Source organism: Trichechus manatus, unplaced genomic scaffold, assembly GCF_000243295.1.
Source record: "Trichechus manatus latirostris isolate Lorelei unplaced genomic scaffold, TriManLat1.0 scaffold00002, whole genome shotgun sequence".
NCBI lineage: Eukaryota > Metazoa > Chordata > Mammalia > Sirenia > Trichechidae > Trichechus > Trichechus manatus.
The window spans coordinates 13,024,247-13,043,313 of record NW_004443938.1 but is presented as its reverse complement, the minus strand read 5'-3'; the positions used below and the strand labels follow the sequence as shown (position 1 = coordinate 13,043,313).

Sequence of the window (19,067 nt, the reverse complement as noted above, 5' to 3'; positions counted from 1 at the left end):
TTATTGAGGTGTAACACACTAACAGAAAAGTATACAAATCAAAAGTTTGGTAAATTATCACGAAGTGAATTCACCCCTGTAAGGTCAATGAAAAGTTTTGCCAAACTCCAATGGCAAAGCAGAGGCAGAGGCAGGTCAGCCATCTGGTACCTTGGTTCCAGGTCACCATTCACGCAAGTGAATACTGATTATCATCAGGGGGTCACTGTACCAGGCTCTGTGCAGGACACAAGGGTTAAGAAGATCCCTTCCTTCAGGAAGCTTACAATCAAGTAGGGCGAAGTGGGAACGAGAAAAGATAATTCCACAACAGACCCCAGGTAGGATGAAAAAAGTGTTGCAGCCTTGTTTCATTCAATTGACACTTTCTGAATGCTTGTCTTGCACCAGGCACGGGGGATAGAGTCCAGTAAGAATGATACCTATCCTCCAAGGCTCCCAGTGTGGTGAGGAGGCATGGACACACAGGCAGTGGGGCTGGAGAGGTAGGAGCCCAGTCACCCAGGGTCACATGTGCCCAGGTGGACTTTATCCTTTGTCACTGGGCAAGGAAGAGCCCTTGTGAAGGGCTTCAAGGAGAAGTCCTGTTTACATTTAAAAAGACCACTTTGACTACTAGAGATGTGGATTGGAGAGAGGGAGTCTAGAGGCAGGGAAGGCAGCCACTTAGAAGCTTCAACATTGAGGTCAGATACAGATTGGCAGGAAGACACTATATATACACCAGCTGTAAGTCCCCAAGTCACGTCACCCAGAATACAGGACTTCACAAGGCGGTATCACAGCATTTAGCACCTCCTGGGAGCCTTGGTGGCGTAGTGATTAAGAGCTCGATTGCTAACCATAAAGGTTGGATGTCTGAATCCACCAGCTGCTCTTTAGAAACGCTATGGGACAGTTCTACTCTGTCCTATAGGGTCGCTATGAGTCGGAATTGACTCAACAGCGATGGGTTGTTTTTTGTTTTTAGTGTAATGTTAACAGCAAAGAAAGTAAAACAAATATGTAGTTTCCTAAGCAGCATGAGCTGAAGAAAAGGATGAATACAACTAGGGACCCTTCCACTATAGGATGGAGTGCTGTGCTCTTATTACCAATGACAGTTACCCAAAGAAATGCAAGGACCCACATGCACCCTCCTTCAGGGTGTAGGTCCACTATACTTGTCATGTAGAGCTACATTGTCACTGGAGACTCAGATCCAACCATCCTCCTGGACGTGGTAGAAGTTGACCACACCTCAGTAGATGGCTCCACCAGCTAGATCATAGGCTTGTTCCACTTCTAGTTCATAGGAATAGCCCCTATCCATGACGCCATAGGCATACACAGAGCCAGAACCTGCAGAGAAGGTGGCTCCTGAGATTTGGTTTCCTTCGCTGTCCACATAGTAGAGGCTAGGGCCTCACTTATCCCAGTGACAGATCATGGTGCCCATGGACAGCCTCATGCCTTCACACTGATACAGCATGTTGGCGAGCAGCTTGGAGGCAGCCACTACCGAGAGACGTTCCTTTTTTCGAAGTTCAGATTCGACATTGCCTAGCCAACAGCCTCTCCCAGAAACTACAGTCTGCTGCGCCCGTCATGGTGCCCAGCAAGTAGAGGTTGATCTCGATCACCTTCTTCACGGTCTGGGAAGCATTGTAGGCACTGTGGCCCGGGAGTCCACTGCCATGATAACTGCATGTGAAACTTAAGGGCCAGGATGGTGGTTCCATGAAGTATTTCCATTCCTGGCTCCTCTGGGACACCCCATTTGGGCCGGCCAGACTTGGTCCATCACCGGAACTCCTGGGACTCACATCCAGCAGATCCACAGACCCCCAAGTCCGAAAAACCCGCGTTGGTTCACCGGTAGTGACCTCAGCCACATGCTGGCCGGCACCATGTCTAGTGGGTTTTTCTGTTGTTGTTTTGTTTTTTAAACATGTATTTACAATGCCTGAATTGCCTGAAAACTATGTCACCTGCTCAACCCTGTCATTCTGGTAAACCCCATCTGAGGCATTTATTCTGAGAGTGGGAAAAGCAAAAGGAAATCAGGGGGCTGTTTCCAAAAGAAGGGGCGATTGTTGCTAGTTAAACCACCCCGTCCCCAACAGTAAAGTATCCACTGCAGAGGGTACAAGAAACTACTATTCTGTTCTAAAATAAACCTGTCTTAAATAAAATCATAACCACGGTTACCTCCAGGTGTCGGGATTACATTTGGTTGGGATTTTGGGTATGTGTATCGTTTGATGAGTCCTCATCCTCTGCGTTGAGCATGTACAGTTTCAGTAACTGGAAAGCAAATTTCTATTCTTAAAAACCATTTTATATCGCTTGCTATGTTTTATTATGTCCAAAGGAAACAACCAGCAGCACTTTTAAGAAGAATTTCTAAACTGGATGCAGGCCGAGACACCACCAGCAGCACGGAGGAGGCCTGCAGGAAGTGTCATCGTTGACTGTTTGGTGACCTGGTCACGAAGCTCCTCCTCCAAGTGGTATCAGGAGGAACAGCTGGCACAGAGATTCCCGGAGTTCTCCCTGATGGACAAACAGACAGAACCGTGCCAGAGGGGGAAGTAGACACGGAAAGATGAGCATCCGGGGAAGGTGACAATTAAAGGCCAAGGGGAAAGGAAGAAAGCTGAGACGTGGTGCTTTGCAAGTCTGAGGCAGAAGCTGGAGCTACAGCAGGGGTACATTCAGCCTGGGGCCCTGGATACTCCCTCAAGGTCTGCGTGACGGACCGTTCGGTCAAAGCTGCCAAAGACTAAACAAATCCCAGGCGGCCAAGACCCCGCCTGATACTTCAGTGATTCCAAACTGAAGATGTTTATCCTCTCATGAAAGCTTCAGAGTAAACTGACTTCAGGAGACACTGGGATTTGCTTTTATAGGGAGCAATGTCGTTTAACCAAAGTACCTGATGTGCCTAGATGATTCCGCGTTTGAAATTCTTCATTCAAATGGCAGTAGCCCTGATGCGAACATGTAAACTGTGCGGTTGGAAATGCCAGGCTCAAGTTTCAGTGGGTGGATGTCAGCTCTCTCCCTGCACTATCGTTGCACGACTCCAGGGGGCGCTACTAACCCTGCTTTCTGTACGAGTGGTGTCCCTCATTCAGCTCCAAGGAACTCAGTCCACATAGAATGCGTTAGTATTGATGCTGTCTAGGGTTGTGTGACATGTTAGCCTCCTTCTCCTATAGAAGACCTTGAACACCTCCTTATAAGAAAGGAATCCCTCTCAGAAATCTCCCAGCTGGCTTTCTCTCACATCTCATTGTCAAGAATTGGGTCCCTTGCCCATTCCTGAATCAGTCATTGGCAAGCAGAATGGAGATCCCATGACTGACTTAGTCCATCAAGATTCACACACCTGGGGCCGTTGTGGGATCCAGCCCCTACATCCCTCCTCCACCCTGCAAGCACACAACTTCCCAATGCTGGGAGGGGGACAAATTCGTATAGGGCGGGTTCCCAACAGCATCTGCCACACTTTGTTTCTAAATATCAGGGTTTCCAAAAAGATGGGTGTCCAGGGTCAGCTAAGCATCTGATTACACTCAGGAGCCCAGGCTCCTAGGAACCGAGGCCCCACAATTGTAAGGGGAGTGGACACAGCACTTGTCAGAGAAGAGAGTTCACAACAGCCATGGGGTTCCTACAGAGTTGAGGGCCTCTGCCACGGGCTCATCCTCACCCACTCAACACAGTCTCGGTCACAGCAAGCGTCACAGGCGGCTTCAATGGCCTGGCAGACGCGGGGCTCTGTGGGAATGTGGGGGCAATTTGGAAAAGGCTCAGGCTTTAGAATCCCACGGACCTGTGCTTAAATCCTTTGCTGTTGATCAGCTGGGTGACCTTAGAAATGTTATTTAATTTCTCTAGGCTTCCATTTGGCTGGAGCCCTGGTGGTGCAGTGGTTAAGCATTTGACTGCTAACCAAAAGGTTGGCAGTTCGAATCCACCAGCCGCTCCTTGGAGACCCTATGGGACAGTTCTACTCTGTCCTATAGGGTCGCTACGAGTCAGAATTGACTTGACGGCATGGGGTTAGGTTTGGTTTAGGCTTCCGTTTAAAAACGGAGATAATAGCTACTTTCTAAGATTGTTGTGAAAGATGTTTCAAAATCAGATAAAGTCTCTAGCACATAATAGGTACGCAAGCAATCAGGGATGCTAAAACTTTGGTGTTCTTAAGAATCTTGCTAAACATGCAGATTGCTGGGCCTCACACCCCAGAGATTTTGATTCCGTGAGTCTGAGCGCAGGAGGCTGCATTTCTAACAAGCACCCCAGCTGGTTCTGATGTAACTGGGTCACTGATCACACGCTGAGAAACACGGCCTGAGACTGTTGCTGCTGCTGTTGCCATCATTGTACTGCTAGTAAGAGAAATCTGAGCACGACGAATCTCATGCAACAAGAAAACTGACCTTAATTTTTATTATGTATCTCTAATAACTTCATTCTGTTAAAAAAAAATCAAGTCTGCAGGTTTTGAGGCATACTATAGGCCTGTTGGTAAATTCTGAATAATTCCAGTGGCATTTTCCTTGAAGAAATCCACTAAGCACCCAGACCTCAAGGGAGAAGTCCTCCCCCAGGGAATGAAGGCAGTCACCTCTAAGTTTGCAGCCAAAATAAGACTCTTACTCAAATTGCCTAGGAGTCACATTTTCAGTAGTCAACCACCTTCCAATCTCAGGCCTGGATTAGTGCTGACTGGGGCCCCACCTGTCCATCCGGTTGACCTCCTGCCCAAGTAAAGGTAAAAAGCCCAGAAGGGCAGAGGTTAACCTCTCCCCCTCCACACGCCCCTGTCCCTGCTGCCCTGTAACCCTGGCTCTTTGATGGTCTCAAGAACACATGACGGTGTTCATTTCCATCTCCAGCCTCTTGGCCTCCAGCAATTACAGCTGAGCTAGCCCTGAAATCTCTGCCACCGCCAGTTGTTGCAAAACTGAAAGAGAAAACGTTTTGCAGAACCTAGGATGTGGAACAGAGAGCAGGGAAGAGAAAAGTTCTAGGCAGCAACTGGGAGTTGAGGAGAAGATTTAAGTCTAGAGCAAAGGATGAGAAAGGCGAGGAGGTATGTTGGGAAGTAAGTTATTATGGATTGGGAGAGGTTTGAGAAAAGGGCTGGAGACAAAGCCGCGTTTGACTCTATTATGAACAGTGTTGGGTTCACACTGCTTGGCTAAGAAAGACTTGGCATCGGTCAGGTTCAGAAATAAATGTGGTCCAGATGAGAACCATCAGCTATTACTTTTCCAAAAGGGCAAACCAAGGGCAAAAAGTGGAATGAGAGGAACTTCGGTTATAGCCCAGTGGTTCCCAAGCCCGGCTGGTTGTCAGAAGCCCTTGGAATGCAGTTAAAGTACTGATTCCCAGGTTCTACCACGATGCCCTTCCTGAGATCTGGAAGATCAGGCAGATTTGGGGACAACTTGTTTAGTGGTTCCCAGGGGTTCCTGGCTGGTGACCTTTTGGGGTAATGCAGTTTTTTCAGAGTAGATAATGCATTTTTCCACAATTAGATAATCACATTTGTAAAGCCCTTAGTTTCTCAAGCCAGGGCCATTCTAAGATCTCCATTGACTCTGAATTTTAGGGCCTCCACATGACATCAAACATACTAAAATGCATCCACATCTACTTTAAATAGACTTTTTTACTGCAAAAATGTTTGGGAAAGATATTTATTATAGGACTTTGAATTTTTTTTTTATTTTGCTATAAAAACCCATTACGGTTGAGTTGATTTTGATGTAGGTAATGTTTAATTTAGGATTAGCAGTCATTTCTTAGAGATCATATAGATACTCAGGAATTTTTGCAAAGTGAAAAAAAAAATCCACAAATAATTTTCTCATGTAATAAAAAACAAACACTAAATTTAACAATTTAAAGAGTGGACCAAAAGTTATACTTTTTTTGACAGTTTGTTAAATTCTTATTAATTTTGATTTTGAAGCTTTACCTGTATATTTGGGTTTAATTATCTTTTTGATCTCCAGGATTTTGGGGGATCTCTGCAAGTCCACCACTCATCTGCCAGTTTGTCATGCTGTGGTAGCTTGCGTGTTGCTATGATGCTGGAAGCTATGCCACCACTATTTCAAATACCAGTAGGGTCACCATGGTAGACAGGTTTCAGCAGAGCTTTCAGACTAAGACAGACTAGGAAGAAAGGCCTAATGATCTACTTCTGAAAATTAGCTAATGAAAACCCTACAGATCACAGCAGAATATTGTCCTATATAGCGCTGGAAGATGAGACCCCTAGGTTGGAAGGCACTCAAAATACACAGTGGCTGCAACAGTGAACTCAAGCAGACCAACAACTGTGAAGATGGAGTAGGACTGGGCAACGTTTCATTCTGTAGTACATGGAGTCACCATGAGTTGAACCAACACAATAGCAAATAACAACAGCACCATACAAGTCCTACACACTGTGCTAGTACTATCTAATGGATCAAACAGCCCTGCCCACAAAAACGTTACGAGGTAATATAGTTTAGAGATGAAATAAATTGCCCACCATATAAGTGATTTCTCTACAATCATGTAGCTATTAAGAGGCAGAGCCAGGACAGAATGAAGTCTCCTAATTTTCAATGCTGTACTCTTTCCACTAGCAAAAATGAATGGACTAATACCTTTCTGAGCAAACTTGCCTCTGTAGACATCTGTTATCCCACGTATTACACAAGGCTCATTGGAGTTAGTTTCGGAGCCCAAAAGCCTATTCAAAAGGCTTGAAAATCAAGAGGCATCAAAGGCCCAGTGTAATAAAAATCATAAAAGATGAGCTCAGCATCTACTGGCCAAGTGGTTTTAGCCACATATCTACTAGTTCATTACGTTTTCAAGTAAGTCACACCTTGTTCACAATAGGAATTGGTTTAGTTGGATCTGCAACTAAAGGGTTGCCCAGCTGGAAGTTTGTTAGAAACAGAAAAATTATTATCTAACCAACATACCCAAGTAAAATAAAATTAAAACCAAAGGGAAACACAACTTGAAGGACACACTTGCATTTTTTTAGATAGCAATAGAGATGCGGAAAGAAGTTCTGGTGGCACAACGGTTAAGCGCTTAGCTGCTAACCGAAAGCGTCTAACCCACCCAGAGACTCCAAGACCTGGTGATCTGCTACCGTAAAGATTACAGCCTAGAAAACCCTATGGGGAACGACCAGAACCGAAATAATGAGAATGTTCACCCGCTGTGAAAAATGTAACCAGTGTCACTGAACGAGTTGTGTAGGAATTGTTGAATGGGAACCTAAATTGCTGTGTAAACCTTCACCGAAAACACGATAAAATATTTTTAAAAAGAAAACCTTTATGGGGTAGTTCTCCTCTGTCACATGGGGTCACTATGGGCTGAAATTGACTCAACGGCAGCTAACAACAACAAGAAGGATTTGAGGACAGTGTGAGAGGATATAGGAGAGAAAGGTCGGATTCTCGTGAGGGAGTCAGGAGAAGCTTTGGAGTGAGGTGGCGTTTGGAGAAGCTGAGCCTTCGTGGGCGTGAGTTCTTTCCCAGGCAGCCAGGCAGAAGGGGGCGCCAGGCAAGGGGGTGCCAGGCGAGGGGGCAGCAGAAGTTCTGGACAGGCTGACCTGAGGTACCCGAGAGCTATCCCCGTGGAGGTGTCCAGTATGTCCAGTATACTACCAGGAGGTAGTATGACCAAGACCAGGCTAGGGCCCCTCTCTACGGTGAAGGACTCCCGCTCTCTGTATCACAGGACCTCAGTGTGTTTAGGACTTGAGGTTGATGGGACATGTTTTTAAAATATATTCCACCCATGGCAAGCAGAATTCTACTTGTACAGCTGTCTGAGAACAATGCCTCCACACATCGTTTCTCTGTCCTTTGTAATGACCGAGGGAAAACTAATGTTTACCAAATTTTCCTCTCTGCCTCCAGCCTGTCCTTTCCCAGCCTCTCAGTTACAGAAGGAAAGGATCCGATGTCCTTTCTGGACCGACCGACTCAACACTACCTACCATTTGTTTTTTCCCAACATTTTGTTATGAAAAATGCCAAACATATGGAAAAGTTGAAAGAATTTTACATTGAACACTGTAAACCTGCCATTTAGATTCTACAAATACCATTTTACTGTACTTGATTTATCACGTCTTCATCCATTAATCCGTCTTTTTGTTTTTTATGTATTTTGAAATAAATGAGCATTTTTTCCTAGCCTTTTATCGTGATATGTAAATCCTTAATCCTTGTGAAAAGAATGTCAGGCATCACTAAGCACATGTGGAGGAAGGGCAGTGGTGAGCCAAAGGGCCCACCACAGCTCTTGCCGTTTGGTGGGTTTGGTAAATATTTGTTGAGTGAATGCAACTCTATTAGTCCTATTTGATTAGCCTTGAAGGTAAACTTGAGCATGCATTTTCTTTTTTATTGTGGCAAAATTTCTATAACATAAAATTTACCATTTTAATCTCTTTAAATTATACAAAAACCAAAAACCAAACCTATTGCCCTCAAGTAGATTCCAACTCATAGTGACCTTATAGGACAGAGTAGAACTGCCCCTTAGGGTCTCCAAGGAGCACCTGGTGGATTCGAACTGCTGACCTTTTGGTTAGCAGCTGAATGCTTAAGCACTGTGCCACCAGGGCTCCTTAAAGTGTACAGTTCAGTGGTATTAATTACATTCACAATGTTATCCAGCCACTGTCTGCTTCCAGAACTTTTTCCTCAGCTGAAACGTGAACTCCATCTATTAAGCAGTCACTTTCCATTCTCCCCTTTGCCCAGCTTCTGGCAACCACTAATCAACTTTCTGTCTCTAGGGATTTACCTGTGATCTTTTGTTTCTGGCTTCTTTCACTCAGCATAATGTCGAGGTTCATCCACGTTGTAGACTGTATTAGTACATCTTTCTTTTATATAACCAAATATCCTATCATATGGTTAGACCACATTTTGTTTATCCATTCATCAGTTGATGGACATTTGGGTTCCCAATTTTTGGCTATTATGAATAATATGAATATTCATACCCATGGATATACATGAATAATATTCATATATATGAATATTTGTGTATAAGGTTTTGTATGGGCATATGTCTTCAACTCTCTTGAGCATAATACATAGGAATGAAATTACTGAGTCATAGGGTAACTCTAAGTTTAACATTTTGAGGAACTGTCAAACTGTTTTTCAAAGTGGCTGCACCATTTTATAATCCTACCAACAATGTATGAGGATTCCAATTTCTCCACATTCTTACCAACACTTATTATTGTCTGTTTTTATGACATTAGCCATCCTACTAGGTGTGTGGTATTTCATTGTGAGTTTTGATTTACATTTCTCTAATGACCAGTAATGTTCAGAGTCTTTTCATGTGTTTATTGGTCACTTGTATATATCTTCTATGAAGAAGTGTCTATTCAAATCCTTAGCCCATATTTTATTCGAATTATTTCTCTTTTTTTTTTTGTTGTTGAACTTCTCAGTTAGCTTAGTGGTTAGCTAATGATTGGATAGAGATTTACTTAACTTCCTTGAATCAGTATCCCAGACTTTGCCAAGGGGCCTATGTGTGTGTTGGGGTGCATCTTCAATTCTCAGACAGGCAGTTTACAACTCGGCCTTAGCCTTCCTACTTGCACAGCACCTCAAGGTCAGCCAACAGTGAGATATTAAGACCTTCTTAGGTCTTTCCTAGGCATGCACACAGCCCTGCAATGTGTGTGATCTTTCATTTTCACACTCCCAGGAACATGCTGGAGCTTTCCAAAGTTCCCTATAGACATCTCATTCCCCAGTTTTTCCTTTTAAGTTTTTTTTGTCAGCCTCTTATTAGCCCTAACTGGTATCAGCATCTGTGATATTAAGCAATTGCCATTAGTTGTTTTCAACAAACACCCCAGTGATAGAGCTGTTCACACAGAGTGAGCTCTGAGATGGGTCAAATAAAGACAATCCCTGAGAATGGAGACTTTCAGGGAGCTGCCAGACAGGTCAAATAGTGAAACTCTCTGTAGATGGGGATTTTAGGATGCCCAAGCTCTTTCTGGCCCCACCAGGGCTCCCAGGCTGCTGGTTTTCACAGCTATTGGAGTTGTTAGGCTGTTCATTTTCAAGGCTGCCGAGGAGATGGGAAGTGGTGGTTGTTGTGTGCCAGCGAGTCAGTTCGGACTCATAGTGACCCTACATGACAGAGTAGACCTGCCCAGTCTGCCCCATAGAGAGGATGGGAATAAGACAAATTAAAAGTACCACAAAGCTCATAGTTCTTACCGAGATTCAGCCTTTCTTTCTTTTTTTTTAAATAAACACTCCTGGTGTTGTTGTAAGCCTTTGGCTAATTTCCAGAGTTCTGAAAATACTGATTTTGACAATTTTTGGCAGGGGTCTTCTCACTTTTAGGAATGGAATTGTGGAGGTTCTTACTCTGCCATTCTTAAGTTCTTCTCTGAATTACCTATTTTAATCTTAAATAAATCTTTTTCTTTTAAGAGTGAACTAAATGAGATACTGTATATAAAACAAATAATCTAATACCTGAAATGCGGTGAATGTCCAATCAGGGAAGCAGTGGCTGTTCTTGTTATGTTGTCATTTTTCCTGGCTGGTCCCACATGTTTGGGTGCGGGGACTAGACCACCCATCTTTTGACTCCCACTCAATGCTCGTGCATAAACCACCTGCCTCTCCCACCTCCCCGCACATGACCTATGTAATTAAGAGGCCCTTAAAAAGAAAACCAAACGTGTTGCTGTCGAGGCGATTCCGACTCATAGCGACCCTGTAGGACAGAGTAGAACTGCCCTATGGGGTTTCCAAGGCTGTAATCTTTACAGAAGCAAACTGCCACATCTTTCTCCCACAGAGCAGCTGGTGTGTTTGAACCGATGGTTAGCAGCCGAGTGCTTAACCACCCACCACCAGGGCTCCTATGAGCCTCTCAAATATATCAGTGCAATCTCTGGGTATAGTCTTCAATATAATTTTTCAGACATGACTCATGGAATGTGCAGTAAAATGTGTAATAAAATGTAATTCCAGTGATCGTGTGCAGATTAACAGAGAGCAGAGTTGGCGGAAAACAGATTGACCTTCTCCTGCTTGCAGTGTTCACTCAAATGCAATTAACCCCTGTAGCTCCACATGGAACCACTTCTTCTGACACCCTGATTCCTCATCCAGCCTTCCTGAGCCGTGCGAGAGGCACCAACCTCCAGGCTACATCCCCCTACTATTTGGGATCAAGGAGGGTCTGGTCTGTCCCCCTCACCACCCCATTCCCTGGATCCTCACTAGGGTCTTGATGGGGGGCATAGTGATGCTTTCCTGGCTCTGCTCTCCCCGCCCTAAGACCATCTGGACTTTGTCCTTCTTTATATCTTCAGGGAGGATGAGAGCCTCTGAGCTCAGCACAGACAGAGTGGTGGATAGAGAGCGAGCAAGATTTAGAGTCAAGCAAAGCTAAGTTCAAAGCCCAATTTCACTACTTATTAGTTTTGTCATTTGGATGCATTATGAACCTCTCTGAGCCCCTGCTCCCCTCATCTCCAAAATGAGGATAGCATTTCCTCCTTTGCCAGGTTACTGAGGAGTAGACATCATAAACGTCAAGCTCCTGCATACAGTAGGTGCCCAACTAATGGCAGCAATTACTATGGCAGCACAGGCTGCAGCACTGTGGGGTAAGGAAGCTACAAATCCAGGCCTGGGTTTGTGAATTTTGCTTCCGAAACTTTTTATTTTCCCTTATTGAAACTTAATAAACTCTACTGCAGGCACATAGCATTTCCCACGTCTTCAACAGCATGGTCGCTGCACCTTCTGGGATTTGTAAAGCTGAGGAAGGGGACTTGGTCCGTCACAGCCCCTGTTTGGTTTTAACTCAGGAAGGGTCGACTTGGAAAGTCTGGCATTTCCATTCAGCCTGAGGTGGTTTTAGCCTTGAATTCCACTTTCCTGAGACAGGGAGACGCAAACCACAGCAAGATCACATGCTTTTCTTTTGTAATGAGTCCAAGAGCAAGAATATGAAAGGTTTACTTATAAGGGGGAAAAGTGGGGAGAACAAGCAAACAGCAAAGCATGTCTGTGGTTAGAGACCTATCCTGGGGGGTGTTTGGAGGGTGGGAGAGGGGGTCTCAGAGAGACTTTTTAAACCCAGAACTGCTCCAGCCTCACCGGTTCCTCCAAGTACTGCCTTGATCCAAAACTGCCCTTTTTTCCTTCTCCAGCTATGCATGTGAAAGCATAGCAACAAATCGTGTTGCTTAAACATGTTGCATAAATACTTGGAGATTCTTCATCAAAACTCACTAGCCCTGGAATTTTGGCTCTCCTCTGAGGATGAACACAAAAAGACAGACCTAGACTCCAAAACAGAATCAGTTAAAATGCACAGAATATTGGGATTAACAAATGGCATCCTACAGCTAGAACCCAGGATTCCCATGTACTGGAAGTTACTTTTTAATTTATATTAATTATCAATTTTTTACATAATTCCTCTGTGAAACCCTGAAACATGTGAGGAGTATTTGCCTGAAAGGTGAAGTATTCTAAGATTGAGCTTGCATATGTTTATGACACATGTTATTTCTCTTTAAAAAAAAAACGAACCATTAAAAATGCAGGTTACAAACCCGGTAAATTGTGGTAGTTGTATAGCCTACAGGATGCTGGGCATGAAGTAGTTAATAAGTGATACTCTCGAGCTGCTATGGCCAGGCGAAACACTTAATATCACCCTTAAATATTAAGTATCAAGGGGCCATATTTCTGCCCAGTAGGGTCATCTGCTTTCAGGAAGATACGCTTCCTGCCAAATAAGAAGCAACAAAACAGCCTCCCACCCTCAGCCCAGGGAAGACAGAGTGAGGAGGCCCTGCCCATAAGGGTGGGCACATAACCAGTGGCAGACATTTCTGCAGATTTTTTGGAGGGAGCCAAAGACTCCTTGGCAATTAAATTGAGGAAGGCTGTTAATTGAAATGTGAACTCTGAGAAAGTAGATCCTCCAAGTCACAGAATAAGAACAAGCCTCCAAGAAAGTAATGTCCCAGCACAGAGCAGCACAGGGCAAGAAGAGAAAAAGGTCACAGGGACTTGGGCAAAATGTGAGCTTGTGCACACATTGGTGCACACACGCACACACACACACACACACACACGCACAATGGACATTTTATTGAACAAAAGCAGAGTCTCTTCTTTTGGTCGTACTTGACAAAATAATGCCTTACAGCAACTTGAAAAAAGAAAACAAACCCATTACCATCGAGTCGACTCCAACTCATAGTGACCCCACAGGACAGAGCAGAACTGCCCCATAGGGTTTCCAAGGCTGCAATCTTTACAGAAGCAGACTGCTCCATCTTTCTCCTGAGGAGCAGCTGGTGAGTTCGAACCACTGATCTTTCAGTTAGCAGCCGAGTTCTTAACCACCATGACATCAAGGCTCCTTCTTATAGCAATAGTTCAATTTTTTTTTAGAAGCAGTGGGAGAATGGAGACTTGACAAGACACAGAGCAGACTTTGATGATCGAAGAGCCCTCGCTATGAGTCATTGACTTGACGGCAATGGGTTTGGTTTTGTTTGGTTGGGAGGAGCTGAGCTGTGGCTCCATCTTCATTCCTGTCAGCTCACAATAAGAGCAAGAGTAAATATGTAAAAAAAACTTGTTCCCTCATTGATTCAAGCAATAATTGTACTAAATACTCATTTAAGGCAGATTTCAATACTGCCTGAAACTTACGCTTATCTTCAAGTGACAAAGCAGCTTAATATACTGCTATTAAGTGACATCAACGTTTGCTTTCAAGGATTGTTTACTTACTGAATTTGGTTAAATACAAAGTTTAACATTTTGAATTTGAAAACAAAGAATTGAAATTATTAATTCCAAATAAATCCCACAGTAATGGAAAATAGGAATTCTCTTCATTAGTATTAATGAAGTAAAACAAATAATATTATTATTAATAGCTAACATTATTATGCCCCTAGTATATACTACGCACAGTGTTAATTGATAGATGTTACCATATTTAATCCTTATCAGAACGCTTTGAGATGAGTACTATTATTACCTCCATTTCTAACTAGGAAACAGAGTCTCGGAGAGTAACTTGCTCATGGTCACACAACCGGTAAGAGACAGAGTTGGGATTTGAACCCAGGCAATCTGGAGCCAGAACTCTTACACATACAGCCCCAAACAAGAGTTTTGATCTTCATACTGTTAAAGCCAACTTGCATTATTTTAACAAGACAACATCATCCATTGTATTAAATTAATGTGATTAGTGTGAGTTTTACTGGTTTTGTCATTCTGTTTTTATCTAATTTGTAAATTTACTTTGGTTTTATATTGTATTAGATCTGCCAGTATAAGGACACTGTGCCTAGTTTCCCGTTTGTTCATATTTAAGTAATATCATAACAAATAATTTAGGTCAACAATGAGTATCTCTGAGAAATTTTTCCTTTAAAAATTTCCATACTTCACTCATGTTTTATGAACACCAGTGTAAAATAAGAACCCTTGTCCCTTACTTAACACAAACTTGTCTTCTGTCCAATGTAAAATTTTGCTCTTTAAAGAACATTTACCCAATAGCTAATATTTCATCTGATTTCTCATTTTAAATAATTTCACAGAGCCTTTTCTCCTGAGAGTTTAAGGGGCTATATGGAAAATTTTCCAACAATTTAGTATGTTTCAGTATGCTATCGACGTCCTAAGAGTTGGGAGGAATGTTAAAATCACACTGATAATAGCACGGATTTCTGTGGTAACTTTCCTCTCAATATTGGAAAGCGTTTTCAGTACATTACCTCAATTACCTTCCACGTCCTGAGGACGTAGGTAGTGGAGAGTCTCTTTGTCACAAGTTTACAAACAGGAAGTCTAAAGTGCAGAGAGGTTAAATAAAACTCACAAGAGAACTCATGTCAAGCAATGAATTTGATATACTCAATTACCTTTAGATTCTCAATTGGATTCCAGAGCTCCTGTGGGCATTCGTGTATTGATTCTGAGAAACCAGCGGGTGAGGCAGTCTCTGCCCCGTGCACCTCTGCTGCTCCCATGACTAGTGGGGTGAAGTTCAGGATGATGGGTCAGGAGTGCCCTGGAGTCTAATTAGACCCTTAACTCTATCACTTACTAGCTTTGAGACCATGGGAAAATCACTTAACTTTCATGGGCCTCGGCATCCTTATCTATAAGAGAGAAATCCGGACAACGTTTAGTTCTGTTATACGCAAGGTCGCCCTGAGTCAGAGCCTACTTGATGGCAACTGACAACAAGGACCTTGTGAAGTAATTTTGCTAATTAGATAAGCTAGTGTATGCAAAGGGGTTAGCACTGGCTTCACCTGGAGTATATGCTCAAGAAATGTGGGTATTAACCATCAGTAGTGGTTAAGAGTTCGGCTACCAACAAAAAGGTCAGCAGTTCAAATCCACCAGCCACTCCTTAGAAACTCTATGGGGCAGTTCTACTCTGTCTCATAGGGTAACTATGAGTCGGAGTCGACTTGACGACAATGGGTTTGTTTTTTTGATTTTTAGTAACAATTGTGCCGGCTTGTATTTCTCTTCAGAGTAAATGTAGATTTTTCTCTTTAAAGTGCGTTTCAGGCATGAATACCACCCAAGCCTTTGAAGAACTGCTGCTGAGAGGGAGGGTAGAAGAACCGATATAATGGGAAGGGAATGTAGCAGTTCGTGAATAGAGGAAACCAAGGGAAATTTTGTTTGAGAACAATAGCTAAATATAGATTATTGTTTAGGATGCTTTCAGATGTAACTCAAAATGGTCTAAAACCAGTGGATTTAGTCTCTTGACAAGAAGTTCAGAGGTAGAGCAACTTCAGGGTTGATTGGTTCCACAACTCAAAATTGTCAAGGATTCAAGTTATTTCCATTTCTTTGCTCTACCATATGCAATAGATCAGTCTTGCCCTTGGATGGTCCCCTTCATCATCACAAGATGGTTGCCACATCCCAGGATTACAAACAGCTATGACAAAGTCCTGAGGAGGACAAAGGCCACCTGTTCAGTCTTTATTTTTTTAAGGAACAAGGAAATCTTTTCCAGAAGCCTCCTGTGTTAGTTTCCTGTGGTTGCCTGAACAAAGTACAACAAACTGGGTGGCTGAAAACAATGGAAACTTATTCTGAAGGTCAGAAGTCCAAAATCAGGGTGCCAGCTGGGCCATACTCCCTCTGAAGGAAGACCCTTCCTTGCCTCTTCCAGCTTCCAGTGATTGCTGGCCATCATTGGCATTCCTTGGCTTACAGACACATCACTTCAATCTTTGCCTTGTCACCACAAGGCATTCTCCCAGTGTGTCTGTGTGCCTCTTCTCCCCCTCTTACAAAGACACCAGTCATATTGGATTAGGGCCCATCCTAATGCAGTGGGACTTCATCTTAACTTGATTACATCTTCAAAGACCCTATTTCCAAATAAGGACACATTCCCAGATACCAGGGGTTAGGACTACAATTTTTTTTTTTTTTTTGAGGGAGTAGGGGAGAATTCAGTCCATAAACCTCCTAATAGGTTTCAGTCAGTGTCTCATTGGCCAGAACTGGGTCATATTTTCACTGCTAAACAGTCACTGAAGCCACCATAATTGGCCCAGATTCATCAAGATTCTGCTTCTAGGGCTGGAAATGGGAAGTACAGAGAGAATAGAGGACTTTAATCTACCTAAATCCATTCGTTTAAACCCAAGGACAGCTGCTTTGGCTCTAAGGGTCTCTAGATACAGTATCTGAAATTGTGGTTGATTCCCAAATATCCATTTTACCCCAAAAGAATCATCCAAACCACTCATGGTAAGCCACTCCCCCTGAGCATTGAATGGTTGAGCAGTAGACACGGAAGAGACATGTCAGCAAGGAAGATGTTGAGGTGGCTGCTGGGTAGGCAACTAACAATGGCTATATTTATTGGACACCTACTATGCTTTGGGATAGAAAAGTGCTCGGTGGACACTGGTCTGCCCATGCACAACACCACATGAAATGAGCGTGAAATGAGCATGCATGTGTGTCATAAAAGTGGACATTAGCATGTCATGACTCTGACCTGTACTCTGGGTTTCTGTAACAAAGTTTCTAAATGAGGGCTTTCCCTCATTACTGCAGCAATCAGAACTTCAAAGCATCACATTCTATAGTCGGAAAAAGGGTGCAGGGAGAAAAGAACATAACGCAGCCATCCGAGGTGGGTGGACTGTAGGGACACGGATTTTTTTGTTGTTGTTGCTGCTGTTGTTTTTAATAGTTGTAAATATATGTATAACACGTTTGCCGACTTAACATTTTTCATGTGTACAATTTAGTGATATCAATTGCATTAATCACGTTGTACAACCATCACCAATATCTGCTGCCAAATTTCCATCACCATAAACAGAAACTCAACATTTCCTAAACAATGACTTCTCCTTTCCCCCTCTCTCCCACTAATAACCACTAATTAACTTTGGTCTGTACGTTTACCAGTTCTAGCTATTTCATATGAGTGAAAGCATGCAATATTTGTCCTTTGGTGACTGAGGTATTTCACTCAGTATATGTTTTTGAGGTTCATCATGTTGTAGCATGTATCAGGACTTCATTTCTCTTTACAAGAGGTCCAGAGAGGAATGGTGACAAGAAGACTAAGAGGCACTTGGGGTTCAGGTCACATAAAAGGTCTTTAATGCCATTGCCATTATTCCGAAGGCTTGGGAGGATGTTGGGAGAACTTTATACAGTGAAATGACAGTATCATAAATGTGGTTTCAGAAATAGTCTTCCAGCACTGTGGAGAGCGGATTGGGATGCAACGAGTCAGGAGCTGGGAGACGGGTGAGGAGCTTTCTGCAGTAATCCAGGAGGGAAATCACAGGGACCTGAGAAAAGACAGTCATAGAGGGAGCGGAAGAAGGAGGAGGATTCCAGAGTTGTCTAGGAAGTAGAAGAGCTCTGACTTACTAACCACATAATATACATAGTAAGTAACCTGGAAAAAGGAGGAGTCAGGGATGACTCAAGGGTTCTGCCTTGGGTCATGGGGCAGATGGTGACACCATTCACCTCTGAACAAGCTCCAGGAAGGATGAGGCTGTTGCTTATTCAGAGTTGCTTTATCAGCACTCAGTGCAGTGACTAGGGTGTAGTAGGTGCTCAATAAATATTTACGGACTGAATGAGAGCATGAATGGTGAATGAGGAATATAAATAAAGAACAGGTTGGGGTGGAGGTGGAATGATGGTGCGTGTTGAGAATGAGATGCTTATGGGATGACTGACTAAATATTTGCTGCAGGCAGCTGCATATACGAGTTTAGGATCCAAAAGAGACCTGAGATGAAGGTGTAGATTTGGGAAGCATCAGCATTCACGTTCAGAGTAAGAAGAATGGAAGACCAAAAGAAAGTAAGTTCAGATCCTGGCAAACACCAACACTTAAAAAGCCAGCAGAGTCCCATGAATCCTCAAAACAGGTTTAAAAATCATGGCCAGAAAGAATGATGTTGTAGAGTTTCAAGAAGGAGGGGATGTCACAGGCCCCTAGGAGACCCAGTAGAATTAGAACTGAAATTTATGAATTGAATTTAGGAACCAGGGGAGCAGAACTCACATGGCATCTTACTACTTAATGCTGCCGTAACAGAAATACCACAAGAGGGTGGCTTTAAAGAACAGAAATTTATTCTTCTCACAGTTCTGGAGACTAAAAGTTCAAATCAGGGTCTCGGCATGTCAATTCCTTCTTTGTCGGTAGGTAGCCATGGGCCTTCCTTGGTTCCTTGATGATCCTCGCATGTCGTCTGTCTTCCCCTGCGTGTGTGTGTGCGTGTGTGTGTCTAATCTGCTCTTTTTATAACTCAGAAATGATTAGATTTAGAACCCACCCTACTCAAGTATGATCTAATTAACATAACAGCGAAAACCCTATTTCTAAACAGGATCACATCCACAGGTATAAGGGGTTAGGACTCTGACAGATGTTTGGGAGACACAGTACAATCCATACACAGGCCCTGGCTG

General features: G+C 43.3%; 1 pseudogene; it reads right to left on the bottom strand.

Moving 5' to 3' along the window:
• Positions 1–1,141: 1,141 nt before the first annotated feature.
• LOC101346956 (proteasome subunit beta type-5 pseudogene) lies at positions 1,142–1,891 on the bottom strand (annotated as a pseudogene).
• Positions 1,892–19,067: the final 17,176 nt, after the last annotated feature.